Below are 21,201 nucleotides of genomic sequence, written 5' to 3'. Positions count from 1 at the left end.
TTGTAACTAGGGATGAGCGAATCGACTTCGGATGCTTCATCCGAAGTCGATTTGCATACAACTTTGTTTGAATACTGTATAGAGCAGGAGCTCCATACAGTATTAGAATGTATTTGCTTCCATGAACCAAAGTTATTACTTCGCAAAGTCTCTCGAGACTTTGGGTAATAGCTTTGTAAATAAATTTCTACTGTAAAAAGCCTTTGTACCAAACTCGGGTTCGGTACCAAGGTTTTTTACAGTAGAAATAAGTTTACAAAGGTATTACCCAAACTCTCGCGAGACTTTGCGAAGTAATAACTTTGGTTCATCAGCGCCAATACATTCTCATACTGTACGGAGCGCTCACTCCGTACAGTATTCTAACCAAGTTTTATGCGAATCGACTTCGGATGAAGCATCATGAAGTCGATTCGCTCATCCCTAATTGTAACGAATCAGTTGTAAAATTAGATTTGGGTATGAATAAATTGAGCCTGAGTGGTCTCCTGGGACTGCATGCAACTATTTTCTAGCTCTTTAACGTCAAGACAGCAGTAGTAATCTTACAGTGAGACATATATGGCACACTGAACTGTATGATCTGTTATGCATTTTTAAGTAAAAAAAAAAATCCAACAATTATCCCTTTTGAAGAAAGATGGCTACCCGTGTTTATGCACACATGATAGAATTGGAGGAAACAATAGCCCTGGATGCTTTCGGCTGTACAATGGCCCTGCTCTTTATTGCCGCCACCTCATTCTCTGACATCATCCCCTCCTCATCAACTTGATCCAGCTGCCAGGTCCTATCCAACACACAATCATCATCATAGTCATAATCGTACCCACCACTTTTCTTAGACTGTGATATGTCATGGGCTTTTTGCCGCCTCATAAGGCTTTACTGCAGTGAAAGGGACATTGCTAATACAACCTTCCACACTTTGACACGGTCCTTGCCAGTCATATCTTAATCCTGTACTCCTTAGCTGGGAATTACATTCTGCAGTGAGAGAGACTTTTGAAGAGATAGAGAAAATGTGTACTACAACCCCCATCATTGTTTATATGCATACATTGCTATCAGAGAAGATTTTCATGTGTAACTTGGAACCATGTTTGATACTGTTAGATGTACTATAACTCCCATTCTGTACTTAAGTAAAAGATTTAAAAATAATTTAATTCAATTGGACACAGTCTGCAGCAAAAATATATGCTGATAAAGACCCTGGAAAACATGCTTATCGTACATGTATGAATTATTATTCATTGAAGAAACTTAGTAACCGATTTTTGGGTGGAAAAAGTGCAATTGGACACATAGGCTACGGCAAAAATATATATCCAAACTAATCACTGCTTATCGTATACTTAAAGGGAGTCTTTCACGCCAATTCACCGTATTAACCTAATAACAGTGTTATGTCCACGGCATCCTCCCTATTAAAACTGTGCTTACCGTATGTTGCTTGCTATCATCGTTCTGCCCCTGGGCACCTTCACAGCCTAATTTGCATATGGATTAAAAGTGTTTTTCGGCAGAACGATGATAGCAAGCAACATACGGTAAGCACAGTTTTAATAGGGGGGATGCCGTGGACATGAGTCTGCTATTAGGTTAATATGGTGAATCGGCGTGAAAGACTCCCTTTAATAATATTAATTGAAGACATTTTTCAACAGGTTTTTAGGGGAAAAATGCACAATAGCACAGTGTCCACTAAAATTATGATGCTTAAAACATCAGTTAGTAGTTTTAAATTTTTTATAGTATTTTGGTTGCTAGCTGTCTCCTGCACATGGTATTGCTGTAGCTTTAAAATCAGATGTGCAGTGCAACAGAGTCTATATGCATGTTGTGGCGATGTGTACAGTAAAAGTCCTGGAAGGGGTGTATATCTCATTCAGGTTCCTCAGCTGGGTGAGATAAATAAAACCCAGAAAGCTGACTTCCGATTCCGGCGCTGGGATGCAGGACATGGAGTGAAGGAGCTCCGGTCATCACTCATCACTAACCCGGCTCCACTCATGACACAGCGCCAGAAAGGGGACCCACAGAGTGAGAACAGGTCACCTACAAACCCGGCCACATCGGTACATGGACCAGTATCTCTTACGGAGTGGCAGCCGAGCAGCAAAGGTGCAGCCGTAGACAACATGTTAAGCAAAATGGCGGACTCCTGTCCTGCCTCTCCTGTCAGCAGGGAAAGATAGGGATATACCAGAACTCTCTACATCAGTAGAGCTCACTGAGCCACCCAAGATAGATTATAAAACACTAGCTATTGAGGTAGCCAAGCATTTGGCCCCAGATATAAGGGAGATATAAGGGAGACCCTATCAAATCCCTTATCATTGCCTTTGCAACATCTCCATGACGCAGTAGCACAGCATGATGCACGCTTCGATGAGGCAGAACAGAGAGTGGCCTCAGTGGAGGATAATTTAGCTAAATCTAACCAGCGACTACAAGAAGTATATAAGCCGAACATTTTACTGAAGGATCATCTGGAGGATCTGGAAAACCGATCCAGACTAAATAATTTACGGCTACTGGGCCTAGCAGAAAGTGTTAATCCACGAGCCCTCAAGGACATCTGTGAGAGGGAAGTGCCAATGGCTCTCAGCTTGGAAGGAAGGTACAAAGTGGAAAGAGCTCACCGAGTTGGTCCAGCCACAGACTTGCAGCGGCAGCAGAATGAAGGACCCCGGGGTGCTGCACCTAGACCCCGCCAAGTTATCATGAGGTACCTTGACTTTTGTGACAAAGAACTGATACTACGAGCATTCAGATCAAGGAAAGGGCCTCTGAAAATAAGAGGACATACAATATTGCTACTTGCGGACTATTCTGCATTAGTTGCAAAAAAGCGGAGAGAATTTAGCCATATCTGCTCAGCGCTGTATAAGAAGCAAATCAAATTACAATTACAATATCTGGCTATCCTGAGGGTAACACATAGAGATGGCTGGGTGACAACCTACCATGAACTCCAGTCACTACAAGGAACAGGAGGAGACAGGGATCGACATGGGAGGCCGTTTGGAAACATTTCTCAATCGGACCCTGCTAGAAGCCCGGAGTGAAAGGATGGCGGCGAGTCAAGAACGCAACAGACAGGAGTGGGAGACTGTACCCGGGGACAGACGTTCACCCAGCAGCAGAGCAGCGGTTAGCAGGATGAGATGACTCTCCCCCCTTCGCCATATTGGCAAGGGGACTTTGGTAACCTTCGCTTGTGTTATGCATATAAATGTTGAAGTTGAATAGAGTCATAAGGTGAGAGTACTCGCCAGAATGGCATAGAGTTCAGATAAGGGTGTGTATTAAACTGTATATGCAGGATGCTGACTTAATGTAGGCGATAGAATGAAACGAAGATGAAGGACTAACTGTAGCCTAGAAAAAAAGAAGTCAATAACAGGAAAGAATAGAAGAAGATAAGTGGAGTTAGGAAGGCAGGAGAAAACAGCTGTCAGGGCTCTTTCACACTTGGGTTGTCCGGATCCGTCGTGTACTCCACTTGCCGGAATTACACTCCGGATCTGGAAAAACGCAAGTGAACTGAAAGCATTTGAAGACGGATCCGTCTTCAAAATGCGTTCAGTGTTACTATGGCAGCCAGGACGCTATTAAAGTCCTGGTTGCCATTAGTAGTAGTGGGGAGCGGGGGAGCAGTATGCTTACCGTCCGTGCGGCTCCCGGGGCGCTCCAAAATAACGTCAGAGCGCCCCATGTGCATGGATGACGTGCCATGCGATCACGTCGTCCATGCGCATGGGGCGCCCTGACGTCACTCTGGAGCGCCCCGGGAGCCGCACAGACGGTAAGTATACTGCTCCCCACTACACTCTACGATGGCTGCCAGGACTTTAGCGTCCCGGCAGCCATGGTAACCATTCAGAAAAAGCTAAACGTTGGATCCGGCAATGCGCCGAAACGACGTTTAGCTTAAGGCCGGATCCGGATTAATACCTTTCAACTGGCATTAATTCCGGATCCGGCCTTGCGGCAAGTGTTCAGGATTTTTGGCCGGAGCAAAAAGCACAGCATGCTGCGGTATTTTCTCCGGCCAAAAAACGTTCCGGTCCGGAACTGAAGACATTCTGATGCATCCTGAACGTATTTCTCTCCATTCAGAATGCATTAGGATAAAACTGATCAGGATACTTCCGGCATGGAGCCCCGACGACGGAACTCTATGCCGGAAGAAAAGAACGCAAGTGTGAAAGAGCCCTTAGTAAGATACAGCTCTTGTTTCATGGGGGGGACGAGAAGGATTGTTTTATATGTTAGGGGTTTTAAGTTAGAAAATTTTAAGCCTCTCCTGAGTCATAAAATAAGGGTGGTCCATTCCTGTGCGACAGCAGATCTAATGTACCTATTATACTATGAAAGTAATATCCTTGAACGTTAAAGGACTAAGGTCTCTACACAAGCCGTGGATGGTGCTTCAAAAAACTAAAACCTGATGTCGCCCTATTACAAGAAACCCATATAGAGGCTGGGGACTCAAATGCAAAAGCTGTGGGTAGGACAGGTATTTTCAGTTGCGTCAATCAAGCGAAAGGCGGGAGTGTTGATCCTGATAAATAAGCAGTTGAATTGTCAAGTCTTAGGATGTACTGCAGACTGATCAAGGGCGTTGGGTACAAATATCATTGCTGATCCAAGAGATCCAGTATAGTATTTATAATATTTATGGCCCTAACTCCAGAAACATTCAATTTTTGAAAGATTTGGAGGGAACACTATTGTCAGATCCGTGTTTTTGCACAAGATTGTGGGAGGCGATTTTATCACAGTGGTACAAGAGACAGAAGACAGGAAGCTAAATATGCCCAAAATAGGACATGGGGGATCTCACGATAGGGTATTGGGCTAAATGATGGAAGGGGTGGGTCTGGCTGACCCATGGCGTCAATTACACCCAGATGATAGGAGTTTCACCTTCTATTCTCATGCGAGGGACTCTTGGTCTCGTATCGATTATATTCTGGTCCCCCATTCACTTCTAGGGAAGGTGGAACATACCGAAATAGGAGACATGGTCATTTCTGATCATGACCCAGTTCTTTTGAAACTGAAAGATACTTACCCTAGAGGCCCGGATTATCTGTGGCGCTCTACCGCACACTTAATCTCTAACTGAGGACTTTGTAAATAAACTAATAGGTTGGTGGGAGGAATATGGGGAGAATAATATGATCCACATAGAATCACCTGAATTGTACTGGAATGCTTCTAAAGCGGTAATGAGGGGCAGGATCATAAACGATGTCTTTGGCATGAAGAAAAAAGTTCAAACTCAGTTAGACCAGACGATCCGTAGGGTCAGACAGACCTACCTGGCGTTCAAAAGGGATCCTACTGGTGATAACAAGAGGAAGTGGGTGGAGGCACGTCAGGCATTTGAACGGTGTGAAAGGGATAGAGAATCCTTAAAGCATACATTATTTGAGGCACATTTGCATAAATTAGGTAACAAATCCGGGTGCCTGCTGGCTAACTTAGCTAAAGGACACAGGAGGCCTAAATTTATTTCCAGTCTAAAAAATGCATAGGGCAGGGTAGTCAATAATCCGGCAACTATTATTCTGTAGTAGGGGATTACTATGAGGCACTTTATAAAGATGAAACACAGGCTAACCTAACAGAAACCCTCCTTGAGCGGGTTAATCTGCCAAAAGTGTAGAGCAGCTTCAACACCTGAACATGGAAATCCCTACTGAGGAACTACAGCTTGTAGTTAAACAGCTGGGTAATTCAAAGCTCCAGGCCAGGATGGTTTCACCGAAGAATATTACAAGACCATGGTGACCCAAGTGACCCCCACTCTACTAAAACTGTTCAACGAGGTACTGAAAGGCCAAGCATACCAAGACAAGGAAAATATCTCATATGTCAAATTGATACCCAAACCGGGGAAAGACCCTTTATTACCAGGATCTTACACTACGTGCAGAATTATTAGGCAAATGAGTATTTTGACCACATCATCCTCTTTATGCATGTTGTCTTACTCCAAGCTGTATAGGCTCGAAAGCCTACTACCAATTAAGCATATTAGGTGATGTGCATCTCTGTAATGAGAAGAGGTGTGGTCTAATGACATCAACACCCTATATCAGGTGTGCATAATTATTAGGCAACTTCCTTTCCTTTGGCAAAATGGGTCAAAAGAAGGACTTGACAAACTCAGAAAAGTCAAAAATAGTGAGATATCTTGCAGAGGGATGCAGCACTCTTAAAATTGCAAAGCTTCTGAAGCGTGATCATCGAACAATCAAGCGTTTCATTCAAAATAGTCAACAGGGTCACAAGAAGCGTGTGGAAAAACCAAGGCACAAAATAACTGCCCATGAACTGAGAAAAGTCAAGCGTGCAGCTGCCAAGATGCCACTTGCCACCAGTTTGGCCATATTTCAGAGCTGCAACATCACTGGAGTGCCCAAAAGCACAAGGTGTGCAATACTCAGAGACATGGCCAAGGTAAGAAAGGCTGAAAGATGACCACCACTGAACAAGACACACAAGCTGAAACGTCAAGACTGGGCCAAGAAATATCTCAAGACTGATTTTTCTAAGGTTTTATGGACTGATGAAATGAGAGTGAGTCTTGATGGGCCAGATGGCTGGATTGGTAAAGGGCAGAGAGCTCCAGTCCGACTCAGACGCCAGCAAGGTGGAGGTGGAGTACTGGTTTGGGCTGGTATCATCAAAGATGAGCTTGTGGGGCCTTTTTGGGTTGAGGATGGAGTCAAGCTCAACTCCCAGTCCTACTGCCAGTTTCTGGAAGACACCTTCTTCAAGCAGTGGTACAGGAAGAAGTCTGCATCCTTCAAGAAAAACATGATTTTCATGCAGGACAATGCTCCATCACACGCGTCCAAGTACTCCACAGCGTGGCTGGCAAGAAAGGGTATAAAAGAAGAAAATCTAATGACATGGCCTCCTTGTTCACCTGATCTGAACCCCATTGAGAACCCATTGTGGTCCATCATCAAATGTGAGATTTACAAGGAGGGAAAACAGTACACCTCTCTGAACAGTGTCTGGGAGGCTGTGGTTGCTGCTGCACGCAATGTTGATGGTGAACAGATCAAAACACTGACAGAATCCATGGATGGCAGGCTTTTGAGTGTCCTTGCAAAGAAAGGTGGCTATATTGGTCACTGATTTGTTTTTGTTTTGTTTTTGAATGTCAGAAATGTATATTTGTGAATGTTGAGATGTTATATTGGTTTCACTGGTAAAAATAAATAATTGAAATGGGTATATATTTGTTTTTTGTTAAGTTGCCTAATAATTATGCACAGTAATAGTCACCTGCACACACAGATATCCCCCTAAAATAGCTAAAACTAAAAACAAACTAAAAACTACTTCCAAAAATATTCAGCTTTGATATTAATGAGTTTTTTGGGTTCATTGAGAACATGGTTGTTGTTCAATAATAAAATTAATCCTCAAAAATACAACTTGCCTAATAATTCTGCACTCCCTGTATAGGCCTATTTAGCTTATTAATGTAGATACCAAGATATTATCAAAAATTCTAGCTGACCGTTTAGCGAAAATGTTACCATCCCTGATAGCCCCAAAACAAGTAGGGTTTGTGCAGGGACGTTCGGCTGTGAACGGTTTTGACAGTCCTGGATAGAGTACAGCATCAACCGAGAAAAGGCGAGACCCTAGCCATGCTTACGTTTGACGCAGAGAAAGTCTTTGATAATGTCGGGTGGGCATAGCTGGGGGCTGTCCTGGATAAAATGTGGTTTACATGATAATTTAGAGAATTCCTATCCAGGCTCTTTAGCAATCCTAGGGTGAAGGTTTACACTCAGGGATATCTTACAAAACCTTTTCAGCTTCAAAAGGGAACACGGCAGGGATGCCCATTGTCTCCCCTTCTGGTAAATTTGGCACTTGAACTGTTAGCCAGAAACTTGTGGCATTCAAACATATTTGAAGGGATAACAGTGGGAAACAAACAGTTGAAAACAGCACTATTCGCAGACGACATAATACTATTTCTGGCAAAACCAAAGGAGCACATTGAGAAGATATTTGAGGTGCTAGAATGCTTTGGTAAATATTCAGGATATAGACTAAACACTTGTAAATGTGAACTTTTATCTCTAATCCCAGGAGAGAGGAGACCAATTCAGCTTGCCCCTAGAATCACTATAACACAGAACAAGATGTATATTACTTACTTGGCTATTAAGGTAGGAAGAACGCTGCACTCCTTGTATCAGGTGAATTTTCCCCCTTTGATATCTAAAATAAGAAATGACTGTGACGGATGGCAAAATCTGCCACTTTTGTTGGCAGGTAGGTGCCATCTTATCCAGATGATGGGCATGTCTAGGCTTCTATACCCTCTCCAAACTATTCCACTACTCCTCTGTCATGCGGATATCAAATTATTGGAAAGTAGATTCATTCACTTTATCTGGAATGGGAATAGGTCAAGAATCTCCCTGGATAAGCTAAAATTGAGAAAAGAACATGGGGAGTTAAATTTCCCCAACATAAGAGGATATAATTTAACATGTATCAGCCGACACATCCTAGACTGAGTTAACAAAATGTCCTATCACTCAAATTTGAGTCTTGAGCAGCCACTAGCTGCACCCTGGGATTTAGTGGCGTAACTACATACTAAATTACCCAACCTCCCAACTTAAAAATAAGAGGTCCCTGGTACTCAGAGACACAATAATTGCCTGGAAAGTACTTAAAAGCAGTTCCACCTTCCCTACCAGTTCTCTAAACACCTCCCCCTAAAGAACAACTCTAATTTTAAGATGGGAAGACATTGCAAGACCTTTATAGATTGGGCAGATAAGGGAATCAAGAAAATGGGTGACCTTTTTCATGAAAAGGAAACTCGCTGGACAACACTACCAGAGCTGGAGGAGAAATGGGGACTATTTGCAAGTGAACAACTACTGTATAGTAGAAGTCTTGTTAGACATCTATCTCAGGATTAGTTGCCTAACGGCTTTGACTTTTCTCAACAGCAAGAATAGACCATCTATAGCTTCCCTTTATAGGATATTGAGAGACAGATGGAGGACTAGAGACCCCAAAGGGATATTCAAAAAGTGGGGAAAGTTACTGAGGATAGAGGAGGTCACAATGCTTGCTCGTAAAGGACTAGCAGCACTATATAAAGCAGTAACAAATGAGCAATGGAGGAAAACCCACATTAAAATATTTCATCATGCAATATATGGATTTGATCTCCCTAAGACACCAGGGAAACCAGAGAGATTTACAGCATGTCCCAAATGCTCAATGCCAAAAACAGACTTATATCATGGATTATGGAGCTGCCCGAAACTCATTGTATTCTGTCCGCAAGTGGGACAAATATTACATAAGATTAGTGGGTATCAAAGAGATATCACATCGTCTCTAGTTATTCTGCATATAGACAGAGATCAGGATGAACAAGAGGATAGGGGCGTGGGTGCAATGATTCTTCCTCCAGTGGGTCGCAAGTTGCTGATGGTTGCAAAGAGATGTCTCCTGACACTCTGGCTTAAATCTGATGTTCCGGCCATGGATATGGTGATCGATCAACTCAGACATATCTTTTACCTAGAATGGCTTGAATCACTCAAACAGAAAGAAATATTGGATAAAGCGCTGTACCGCACTTGGAAGCAGTGTATTCTAGAATACATACCACAGTAGAAATACTCGAGAGTGATGGGACCTTTTAAACTAGCGGTTTGGTACCTGCTGGAGGATGTGAAGGATAACTAGGGGAGATTAAAGGTTTGTAGTTCATAATGTAGTGGGCTTGCATGACAAATCAAAAAAATACTATTCAGAACAAACTGGAAGGGCTTCTTATAAGAGATTGTGACGCAAGGAGAGGTGGAGCTGAAAAATAAGTTTTAGGATGTATGGGGCGGGAGGGTGGGTTGTTTTTCAGGGAATTCCTTTATTTGATGTACTCAAATGTTGTTTACATTTCTTGTTTGAATGATAGAAGGATAATATCAATATGTAAAGAGAGCATTTATTTGAAAATGTAAAAAAACAATAAAGAAATGTTTAAAAAATAAAATAAAATCCAGAAAGCTGCAGGGGTTTCAGCAAAGCATAGTTTGGTGAGACAGTTTTGTTTACATTTTGTTCTGGGCTGGATTTCATTTGGACTGGTGGATAGGTTTGGTAGTGGAATCTACCAGTCCACACGCTTCCAGTCCGGGTATTGTCTTTTGCCTGAGGTCATCGCAGGTGAGGCCTGCTCTAATCAAGGAGGGATAAAACCAGCCCTCTGTGTGTCAGTCTGGAGAGAGAAAACTTGGTCTACAGAGGCTCTATGTGGTCTCAGCCAGGAGGGCTGAGGGACCACAAGGCTTTGTAAAGCCTGAACTTTGGGGGTTCAGCGACGCCTACAGAAAGAGGGTCACACGGTCAGTGTCGGGAGAACTTCTGGACCATCTCCCCTCAAGGGTGCTGTTGGGGGGACCAGCGACACCTACAGAAAGAGGGTCGCACGGTCAGAGTCAGGAGGAATTCTGGGCCATCTTTCCCCAAGGGTGCTGGTGTGGTCACAGCCTGGAGGCTGATGGACCGTATGTGGCTGAGGGGCCATGAGGCTAATTGAAGCCTGATATCTTCCCGTATGGACTTGTGTCTGATGAGCAGACCTGCTAAGGCTAGGAGCCTGAGACCCTGTGCTTAGAGGTTAAGTCAGGGTGAGTCATACATAAATGGGACTTGCAACTTTTTAACATATGATTAGTTATGCAGATTCTTGTCATCTAACTGCATTGTTACTGTTTTGCTCCTAAAATTCTATTATTTTGTTAGTATTTTGTAAATCCACCTTTGGCTTTCAACACTGCCTGAATCCTATTGGGCATGTTCTCAATCAGATTCAAGCATTTCTCGACTAAAATCTGTTCCCAGGTCTCTTAGACACGTTCCCAATGTTGGTGCATAGTGATCAACTCACTTGGGTACAAATACAGCTTTTACTTCAACTGTACCCACAAGTGTTCGATTGGGTTGAGGTCTGAGGATTGTGGGGGGGCTAATTTAGGACCGCTACTTAATTGTCACTGAACCATTTCTTCACCAATCTCGACATATGCCTCTGATTGTTATCCTGCTGGGACACTATGCCATCTTTTTCATACCCATAGTACTCGAATGTATGAAGTAACTTGTCTAGTAGGATACTTACATATAGCGCAGCATTGAGACCACTATCAATCCTGGTCAAGTTTTCAACGCCGTTGGCTCTGAAACAACCCCATATAATCAGGCTATCTCCACCGAACTTGACAGTTCCCTCAATTTCTCGATCCGTTAGCTCCTTTTTCCCTTGTTTCTTCCAGATCCATTTGCACCCATAACAGCCTAGTCTATAGACTTCCATCTCATCACTCCAAATCACCTGTTTCCAATCTTCTACTGTCCACCAGTGATGGACGAACATTGGGCGGGACGGTTTGCGAACGCAAATGCGCATTCACGCTCAAATGTTTGTGAACCGCGTGTTTGCAGCGGGCCCCATAGACTTGAATGGCAGGCGAACCTAAAAAACCTTCAGGTCATATTTGCAGCCAAAAAATTACTAGAAGTGCACAAATAGTCCCACAACATGGACAGTGACATACTAGATGTATTATTCAAATTTACGATCTCCATTCATTATTTTTTTCAATGCGAAATATTGGCAAAGTAATTTTCGCGTATGCGAATGCGCAAAATAGGCACGGCCTACTACAGCAACTGGTTTCCACCAGACTGAAGTTGGATGCAATCAGAAAATATGGTTGGCAACAATTTTCACGACGTTGAGGAAGAACTTCTGATCACTGTAAGTAATTTGACATTAAAGCACTGTAATTGATTACATTTCAAATGCATGTTAGAACAATCGCTGTATATGCAGATCGAGTGTTTAAAAAAAGCGCCATTGCAAAAATCCCTAATGGTGCGATTTTTTTTTTTCGATGTACACACAACCACTTTACCAACTGTAAAATTGAGCGGGGTTAGCCATTGATCGGCCTGTGACCGCAGAGCTGAAAGCAGTGCAGGACCGGTGTGGCTCTTGGCTTTCAGGCACAACAGCCGCAGCACAGCATGGAAACGTCTCACCTGGCACATCAAATAGGTTTTGGGGAGCTTGGGGGGCGCAACGGAAGAGGCGGTAGCAGTGGAAAAGGAGGAGTCAGCCGAGGAGGAGAGGGAGGATGGAGTAGGAGGAGGAGAAGAAGAGGCAGGTTACATGCTTGACGGCCGTCAGAAGGTTCACCCAGTGGGCAGTAAAAGTTATGTACCTTCCCTGCCCGTGTTTGCTAGACCACGTGTCTGTGGTCATATGTATCGGCACCGACACTATGTGCCAGAGGTACATTCACTTGCCGCTGAACGTGGTCATATAACTCTGGGATGCCCTTCTGGGAGAAATATTTCCTTCTGGGGACCTTCCATTGTGCCAATGGCCACAAATTTTCTAAAGGCTTCCGAGTCCACAAGTTTATATGGCAGTAGTTGGCGGGCTATCAGTTCTGACAAGCCAGCGGTCAGTCGTTGAGCAAGAGGGTTATCCAGCGTCATCATCTTTTTTCGCTCGAACATTTGGGGCAAGGAATATAAAGGTGTGGAGAGTAGAGAGAGAGGCGGCACTGCCAGACGTCACATTAATATTGATACCCAGTCTTCAACTACCTGTCCCTTTGCAGGTTGAAAATCCTTTATTCATACAAAAAGGTAAAATCTTCGGGCTGGAGCGTATATGGTGCGACACAGCTGAAGTCAGCGGCGACGGCCGTTTCGCGCTAACTTGCGCTTCGTCAGGCCAGTGACATAGTTGCGCTGACCGGCGCTTCTTATACCCGTCACTACGTCTGGTTGTTACGGCAACCAAGACGCTTAGACTCCTCTGCAGCCGCCCGCTCGATCCAGTCCAGCTGAACACACTGATTTACATGCAACATCAAGACAGACAGTTAAGTAAATGCGCCAAGGTCATTTCTATCATTAAGTCCAAGCGGACCGACGGCATCGGCTCTGATAATCCACATGGATTCCCTCTGTAGGAGAGCACGGTGTCTGTCCCCACCTCGGGACCTAAATGGCACCTGCTTTATCCCCGCAAAGGAAATACACCGTTGATTACCGCTGTGTTCCTGGCGAACATGCTTAATAAGCCTGGTACAGCCCTTGCCGGTTTTTAAAGAATTTAGATGTTCTCTGAACCTCTCAAATAGGGGATGTGACGAAACCAACCTCGCCACGGTGTTTTGGAGGGGGCTGGTTGCCAGCCTCCTGCCTCAGGATTATGGCCCATACTAACTTTAAAGAAGACAGGCCGGCCGCACAGCTTAAATCTGTCTTTGAAATGGTATTTTGTTATGTGAGGGTACCCAGATGGCTAGTTTAATTGTATTCATGTGGTCTGAGTGCCATTCGCCTAATGATATGCACTCAGACTTGAGCTATCTGGGGATATGTTAAATGTCTGTGTTTGCTGTGGGGGTGTGACATTGTGTGTTTAAATGGTGATTTCTGTCCTGTTGTCCCCACATGTGTATTGGCGATCTCCCCTTTGTCCTGAGAGATAATTGGATTATCCCTCGGTTGTCTCTGGGGCAGAGAGGAGGAAACCATGATACATTGTGGGGATGTGTTGTATCTGTTCGGTGTGTCGCAGTCTCCATTCTGGTCCCCTGGGGGCGTGTCCACCAGATGGGGACCTGCATAAATACGGGTGGGTAGCCCTCAATAAAGTGTTCCTGTTTTATCCTTCATCATGTTGAGACTGGTGTTTGGATAACTGATCAAACTGGGGGATTGCTATACGCTGAAGATTTGCTATACTCCCCTGGCATAACTACTAGCTCTTGTAAGAGCTGTTCCTGCTCTCTGGCTGTAAGAGAGGTTCACCCACTGGAGCCTGGAGCCTTGTCGTAGGTCCAGCGTGGGTGGAGGACGGTGAGACCCCAACCAAGCTGCGGCGGTTCATGGGGTCTGCAGGGCGTACGGTGTCAAGTGGAGTGCTTGGAGTCCTCGGAAAGCACTAGGAGCATCTATCGACGGAGGTACCCGGTCGGGGTGCTAGGCGTTCCGTTACATTGGTGGCAAGCAGTGGGATGGCGTCCTAGTGTGAGGAGAAGCAGCTCGGAGACACCGTTCGTGGAGTATATTGAGGGCAACGCTAGTATCCGTACAGCGCCCCTGGCTACAGCAGGATGGAATCGGCTAGTCTTCGAACAGCATTCCACTACGAGGAGGATGATGACCCGGACTGGAGGGATGCAGTCCGGAAAGGCGTCTGGCACGAGGCCCTGGAAGATGTACAGCGTCGGCGGGGCGAGTGTCTCCCCAGTGAGGAGCAGCAGTTGCGGATGCGAGTGGCCCTGCGAATGCCCCTTCTGGGAGAGGAGCCCCTGAATGAGTGGGTGACAGAACTGGAGAGCCTGGTATGGAAGGAGCTTTGGCTAGATGACGCCTACCAGGCACTCTGGTGGTATGTGATTCGGCACTCTCCCTGGATGGCTGAGCACGACAGACCCGAGGGTGAGGATTATGATGGCCCTGGCCTGTTGTTTGAGGCCTTCGCAGAACCGGAGTTCGGAGATGCTGGAGGGTCCCGGTTCTGGGATATCTATGACTACAGAGAGGCTATGCATGATTGGGCTACAGCGAGAGAGGTGAGACAAGACCTGGCATCTCTAGTGACAAAGGAGTGGGAGCTGGAGCAGGACTACCAATACTTCTTCAGCTCAATTCGGTCCCAATATACACTGCCAGAGAGCTGGGTGGCAGTCCCAGACCTACAACCCTACAGCTGGGAAGACCCGACTGAAGTATCCCCTGCTTCAGTACCAGCTACAGAGGTAGGGGTCCTCATAGACTGGTCCTGTGAGGAACCACAACAGGCAGGTGGAGACGGGACCGAGGGCTCTCCACCGGGATGCTGGGATGCTGGCCCAGACCCTCAGCAGCAGCCGGAGTTGCCAGGTGTGGACGCAGGTGATCCTGACTCGCAAATGTTGAGGGACCTCACAGACTGGTCCTGGGAGGACCCACAGATGGCAGGTGGAGATGGGACCGAGGTCTCTCTACTGGCCCTACAGGGATGCTGGGCCGCCTGCCCAGATCTCCAGCGGCAGTGCATATCACAGGGAGAGGAGACAACCGGTCTCTCTCCCCAGCGGTAACCTGAGTTCCAGGGGGAGGAGATGCGGGGTCCCTCTGCCTTACAGCAACCAGAGTCCTGGGGAGGAGAGGCAACCGGCCTCACCTTCCACCAGCAGCCGGAGATACCGGGAAAAGGGGAAAACAAGCCCCTCTGCATGGGCGCAGATGAGACCGCGGGCTCGGTGCCAGTCCTACAGGGATGCTGGACAGTCGGTCCAGATCCCCATCCATCTCCGCAGGGATACCAGGAGGAGGAGGTAAGCGAGCCCTCCCCTTCCCAGCTACTTCCCAACAGAGTTCTGGGGGCAGGGGATGAGCCTGCGCTACCCACTGATTTCTTCCCAGCGGAAGAGCTGGCATCAGGGCAGAGCGCAGTCGGCCTCTGCCCTCCTCTATCCTCTTCTCCAGAGCCGGACATCCCACAGGCTACCCCAGTGGAAGTGCTGGCATCTGGGCAGAGTGCAGTCGGCCTCTGCCCTCCCCTATCCTCTTCTCCAGAGCCGGACTCCCCACCGGCTACCCCAGCGGAAGAGCTGGCATCTGGGCAGAGCGCAGTCGGCCTCTGCCCTCCCCTATCCTCTTCTCCAGAGCCGGACTCCCCACCGGCTACCCCAGCGGAAGAGCTGGCATCTGGGCAGAGCACAGTCGGCCTCTGCCCTCCCCTACCCTCTTCTTCAGAGCCGGACTTTCCACAGGCTACCCCCGCGGAAGAGCTGGCATCTGGGCAGAGCGCAGTCGGCCTCTGCCCACCAAGGAGTCGCAGATGCCCACTCAACAGCTGGGGACATACAGAACAGAGCCAGGCCCCAAAATTCAACAGGTCCAGTATGGGGTTGTGGTTGGACTGCCAGACTAACTCAGCTACTGACCGTGAGGTCAGGTATCTGGTTAGTCTTCCCTGGAAGGGGGAGATGTGTGACGAAACCAACCTCGCCACGGTGTTTTGGAGGGGGCTGGTTGCCAGCCTCCTGCCTCAGGATTATGGCCCATACTAACTTTAAAGAAGACAGGCCGGCCGCACAGCTTAAATCTGTCTTTGGAATGGTATTTTGTTATGTGAGGGTACCCATATGGCTAGTTTAATTGTATTCGTGTGGTCTGAGTGCCAATCACCTAATGATATGCACTCAGACTTGAGCTATCTGGGAATATGTTAAATGTCTGTGTTTGCTGGGAGGGTGTGACATTGTGTGTTTAAATGGTGATTTCTGTCCTGTTGTCCCCACATGTGTATTGGCGATCTCCCCTTTGTCCTGAGAGATAATTGGATTATCCCTCGGTTGTCTCTGGGGCAGAGAGGAGGAAACCATGATACATTGTGGGGATGTGTTGTATCTGTTCGGTGTGTCGCAGTCTCCATTCTGGTCCCCTGTGGGCGTGTCCACCAGATGGGGACCTGCATAAATACGGGTGGGTAGCCCTCAATAAAGTGTTCCTGTTTTATCCTTCATCATGTTGAGACTGGTGTTTGGATAACTGATCAAACTGGGGGATTGCTATACGCTGAAGATTTGCTATACTCCCCTGGCATAACTACTAGCTCTTGTAAGAGCTGTTCCTGCTCTCTGGCTGTAAGAGAGGTTCACCCACTGGAGCCTGGAGCCTTGTCGTAGGTCCAGCGTGGGTGGAGGACGGTGAGACCCCAACCAAGCTGCGGCGGTTCGTGGGGTCTGCAGGGCGTACGGTGTCAAGTGGAGTGCTTGGAGTCCTCGGAAAGCACTAGGAGCATCTATCGACGGAGGTACCCGGTCGGGGTGCTAGGCGTTCCGTTACAGGGGACAAATAGTTTTCCCTATGTAAAAGGCTCCACATTGGCAAGTGATCAAGTAGACCACATAATTACTTCTGCAAGTAATAAATTGGGTGAGAAACCCCACCAAAAGACAAATGTTTCTTTTGGTTGTTATAGTTGCAGAAGGAGCAATTCCCACACTTGAAATTGCCCTTGGGTTTACTTGATGACAGCCAATTACTGGTTACTTTGTTTTTAAACCTGTTCCTTACGATCTGGTCTTTTATGGTGTGACAATTTTTAAAAGCTATGAGTGGCCTATTGTTAATGACCCCTTCTAAGACTTCCTCATTTTTTTAAATGTCCCGGTTATTGCAGATGGCACGTTTTATGAGGTTTGCTGCAGGACTGTATTTGAAGGTGAAGACAAATCTCTCCATTTCCTTATGGACATTTTTATTTCTCTTATTTAGCAAATCTTGTTGAGTAAAGGAACCCGCTTTATTTCTAGCTGTGTCTACCTCCCTCTCCTTGTATCCTCTGTCTAATAGTCTACCCTTTAATTCCTCTGATTTTCTCCTATAGCCTTCTTCCATGCTGTTAATCCGCCTTAACCGCATGAACTGGCCATAGGGTATGGATTTCTTGACGCTATCCGGGTGGAAGCTCCTGTGATGCAGAAGGAAGTTCGTGGCTTTGGGCTTGCAGTGGCCACTAGTGTGCATGCCCTCCTCACCAGCCTCTACATGTATATCCTAAAACTCAAGAGACTGACCCCCAAAGTTGAGGGTGAATCTCATGTTCATATTATTATTGTTGTTGAGATAGGACACAAACTCCCTACATTGCATCTCGGTGCCCGACCAGATCATTAATACGTTGTCGACATATCTTAAAAACAGCTGTATATGTAATGTAATGTATAAGTATGGATTAGCCGTAGTGAAGACAAATCTGCCCTCAAAGACGGTCAAAAACAAGTTAGCATACGTGCAAGATACAGGCGTACCCATGGCCGTACCCACCCTTTGCCTATATCATTGATAATTAAACGTGAAGGCATTGTTGGAAAGAATAAAGTTAAGTGCCTCTGCTATAAACTGACAGTATATATAGCTCTTGTCAGTTTTGCTCAATATTTGGCTGATCGCCTGGATCCCCATATCATGTGGTATTCTAGTATAGAGGCTTTCCACATCCAGTGACACCAAAGCGAGTCCCTCGTGCCAATCAAACTGGTTGATGGCCCGAAGGAAATCGCTGGTATCGCTTAGATATGTGGGAGCCTTAGATAGGAGGGGTCTAAGCAACCAATCAACATATTGGGACAGGGGCTCTGTGAGAGACCCTATACCTGCCATAATAGGGCGGCCTGGAGGAGCTGTAAGGGACTTGTGTATTTTGGGGACAAAATACCAGGCTGGTTTATTAGGATGTTGTGGTACCAATATTTCAAACATACTAGGGGGCAAAAAATCAGCAGCTACATATTTAGAAATATATGTAACTGAGACAACAAACTTATTGTGGGGTCTTTCCCTAATTTTTCATAGGTAATAGTGTCATCAAGCTGCCTATGTGCCTCACTAATGTAATAATGCTTGGTAAGTAAAACCACATTGCCCCCCTTGTCGGCCGGCTTGACAACAACATCTTCCAGACTACTCAGCCCCTTTAAGGCGGCTTTTTCTAGGGGAGTAACGTTCTTGTACATGGCGGGATAGATGAGAGCTTTTACATCTCTCATCACACGCTTCTGGAAGATGTCGATGCCACAGCCAGCTGGCATGGGGGAGAAAAGGTGGACCTGACACCTCCTGTAAATGTGTCCTTCCCAATAGACTCATCCTCTGTCCCTTGTAAGTTAATATCGGTGAGCAATTCTAAGCAGTTGATTTCTTGTGCACTGAAAGGATCTGCGATATCAAAACCTAAATGGCTAGTGTGGGCTGGGATCTCTCCCTGTTTAGAAGGTTGCTGACAGAACGGTAGATTTTTAAACATTTTCTTTAAGTGGAGTTTACGCACAGCTTTATGCAGGTCCACTTCAAAACCCACCGGATCGAATTGCTCAACCAGACTGTATCCCAGCCTCAAGTTGGGGCAAGGAATCCTGCCTTTTGCCAGATGAACGCAATGACGGCACGGTGGAAGTTGGAGGACAACTGGGAGGAGAGAGGAGAACAGGCAGGACGGGGAGCGCCTGGGGTGTGGCTTTGTGGGTTCTGACAGTGTTACTCCCACTGGGCTCGGTGATGGGAGGCCAGGTGCCTTCTTAAGGCGGTCGTCCCTAGGTGAGTGTTGGGCTTACCGTGGCTTATGCGTTGCAAGCACAGGCTGCAGATGGCAACACTATTGTCACCAGCGGACAGGTTAAAAAAAGCCCACACTGCAGAGCCATGTGCCAGCGTCCTGGGAGCGCCAGATGCGACCGTGCATGGTGGATGGCTAGTTCCAGATACATTAGCAGTCTGCTTTTTGCCTCCTGTGCCCTGCGAGCTCTGCCTGCTTCTCCTCTCTCTCTGCTGCTCCGTCTCTTCCTCTGAACTCCCCTCCTCTTCCTGTCTTGTGGGCACCCACGTGACGTCCATTGACACGTCATCATCGTCACCTTCACCACCACTGACATTAGAGATCTCGGAGTAGGCAGTAACACCGGGGACCACCCTCCTTGAGCTGATCTGGGTACTATCGTCAGACTGCTGGGTGGCGGCCGTTGATACCTCCTCTTCCTGATCCAATGCCAAGAATGACTGCGCATCGGTAAGGACTTCTTGGAATGGATGGGAAAATAATTCCTGTGACTCTGGCGGAGGGGATATGGTGGTGGTGGTGGTGTCTTTGGGGGTGCACACAGCAGAGAGTGAAGAGGGTGCAGATAGAGAGGATGAGGAGAGTACAGAAGCAGAAGGCTTAGTGAGCCACTCAACCAAGTCTGGTGCGTCCTTTGACGTAATCGTGTGTTAATTATAGTGGATGGCACTCCTGGTGTGTGGTTTTCGGTGCTCAGTGGAAAGGGTCAGTCAAAATATATATAAAGACCACGGCACGCGATTAGTCATTTTTCAAGATTAATTCATTTATTTGTTGTCCATCCCAAATAGGATCTTTTTTTGTATTGCAAGTGGCCAACGTTTCGGTCCTACTAGGGCCTTGATCACGGCCTGAAAGTAATTACATCATATTTTAGTATTACATAAGTACAGCATCATAGGATGTTAAATAAATACAGACAATATAAAAAAATTTAAACAGAATTTTGTAGTTTCAGTGGATGTCTATCACTTCTGGATAGTTAGGTGCGTCATATGACAGTAAGTAGGATGGTACTATGGCAGAACATAGAGCTTAGGTAATTCCATAATCATAGTCTTCGTATGTTCTAGTAGAGACGGTGTGTACGCCTGTATATAGGGAAATTATCGTAGAGTATATTACAATATGGCATGTTATATAGACAGGATACCATCTTTTGACTATAGCATAATAGCAAAGTTGTAAACATAGAATATGGCTGTTGGTAAGCCTTTGAGATAGTGTATTTAAAATATGGTGGAGACAATGGGTCATAATAGAGAGGATAATAAAGACAATAAGGTTAGTCATGATTGTGTTGATCCCATATCTCGGTCCCATATATTAACACTATCTAGGTACCAAGAAAAGGAGCATTTCATATTTCAAGCTATCATACCTGTTGAATAAACAGTGTCTATATGCTATTGGAGCCAATGGTAAGCCTTACTATAATACCTTTTTAATCACGTTTTCCAATAAATAAATGGTTAATATAAAGATAGCTTTAGATTAGAGTCAAGATCGTAGGTAAAGGAGGGTAGAGTCAAAGTTCTATGAGTAAAGGTAGTGATGAGAGCTGTAAGCAGAATGCAAGTAAAGTTGGAGTTGATAATAGCAGTCATATGCAGGGTTAATAGTAACAGAGAAGTTGGTAGTAGCAAATAGTAATGAGTAAATGGAGCTGTAGACGGAGTGTAGTAAAGAAGCAAAGGTAAAATGCAGGAGTTATTATTGGCAATCATGAACGGCAAACGCATATGTGAATAGGACACAAGAATTTATGAAAACAGGCATATGTGGCAAAAGAGTCGCGGTTAGGGCGCATGGTGAGCGCGATAGTTACAGACCTGATGCAAGAGATCATAGGAACCGGGAGGACTCACTGTGTCCGCGGTGTACGCGGCTTTAAGTAGACATGAGGGAGGTCTGTGCACTCTCGGCCGTTGTATCACGGTATCAGGCTTGGGGAGTCGAGAGTTTGCGGCGCACTGTGCAGG

The sequence above is a fragment of the Bufo gargarizans genome, chromosome 1 (genome assembly GCF_014858855.1).
Source record: "Bufo gargarizans isolate SCDJY-AF-19 chromosome 1, ASM1485885v1, whole genome shotgun sequence".
In the NCBI taxonomy this organism is placed as follows: Eukaryota; Metazoa; Chordata; class Amphibia; order Anura; family Bufonidae; genus Bufo; species Bufo gargarizans.
This window is presented reverse-complemented; position numbering follows the sequence as displayed.